The sequence below is a fragment of the Penaeus monodon genome, chromosome 24 (genome assembly GCF_015228065.2).
Source record: "Penaeus monodon isolate SGIC_2016 chromosome 24, NSTDA_Pmon_1, whole genome shotgun sequence".
NCBI lineage: Eukaryota > Metazoa > Arthropoda > Malacostraca > Decapoda > Penaeidae > Penaeus > Penaeus monodon.
Window position 1 is genome coordinate 11,743,185 of NC_051409.1, and position 1,106 is coordinate 11,744,290.

Sequence of the window (1,106 nt, forward strand, 5' to 3'; positions counted from 1 at the left end):
AGCCTACTGGTCTTTATTTAATACTGAATGTATAATTTCCTTTCATTTTGCACTTAACGTTATTGATAACATGTTTATTTATTTCCAGTGTTTCTGTTTATTTTATAGCACCCTCATGTCCATGTCTTATGCATAATCTAACCACTGTTTTAAAACTATGTGTTTGTTTGTGCTTTCTTATTTCTTTTTCTTCCTCTTTTCCTCCCATTTATGTGTTATCACCATCCTTCTATGTTCGTTGTTGCCTGTGCTCCCCCTCTCCATCGTGTCATGTGTACCTGTGCATGCGCATGAGGGGTGTAGGAGGAAGGTACGGAAGGTGCTGCTCCAGAAGCCCCAAAATATACAGGCACATCCACAACCAACATCCATCCATGGCTCTCATCTATGGTGAACTACGCCTGGCCTGTTCACTTTAACGGCTTTGATGCGGCTGAAGGTATTAGGTGTACTGAAGAGGATTTTGTATATAGCAAGGGCCAGGAATTGTTGCTGGATATATTGTATTGATAGCGTCTATTGCCATTTCAATTAAGTAGTCTTTTAGTGACTAAGAATCAGGTATGCTAACTATAGAGCATAAGTTCTCTATAATTGGAAACAGTCTGTAGTGGGTAAAGCAAACATAAAAGTAAACAGCACAGTATTTGTAAAATATCTCTATGTGACTACACAACTAAACTGAAATGAAAAAAAAAAAAATTTTGTTGGGCTGTTCATGTGCTAAATAAGTAGGCAAGCAATATAGCAGGCTGGCTATTGAGAAGGGGTTTTCTCTTTATTGTTAAACAGTACTTTTAGATTTGTTTGATATACACCATTTCTATAAGTTCTGCATAATGCATGTGGTAATGGTTATGTATTTTTTAAAATTTGTGTTAACTGCTTTAACACTAAACTGGTGATTTTGGAGCATGGGCTGTGAGTATCTAGTAAATGAGTAATGGATTTGGTAGATATTATCTAAGCAAATAATGCATTATATTAAAAGATTGCTTGGTAAGAAAACTTACTATGGATATATATAAATGCTTGCGATTATTTATTATTTGAACTAAAGTAAGGGATTTTTTCTAGAATTTGAAAATTTCTTGTGTGTATGTATG

General features: G+C 34.9%; 1 protein-coding gene across 1 annotated transcript in view; it reads left to right on the plus strand.

Annotated features, from left to right (window-relative positions):
- The window catches only part of LOC119588855 (1-phosphatidylinositol 4,5-bisphosphate phosphodiesterase-like), a gene marked incomplete in the record, with an annotated part of 69,524 nt that overhangs the window by 60,914 nt on the left and 7,504 nt on the right, over positions 1 to 1,106 (plus strand).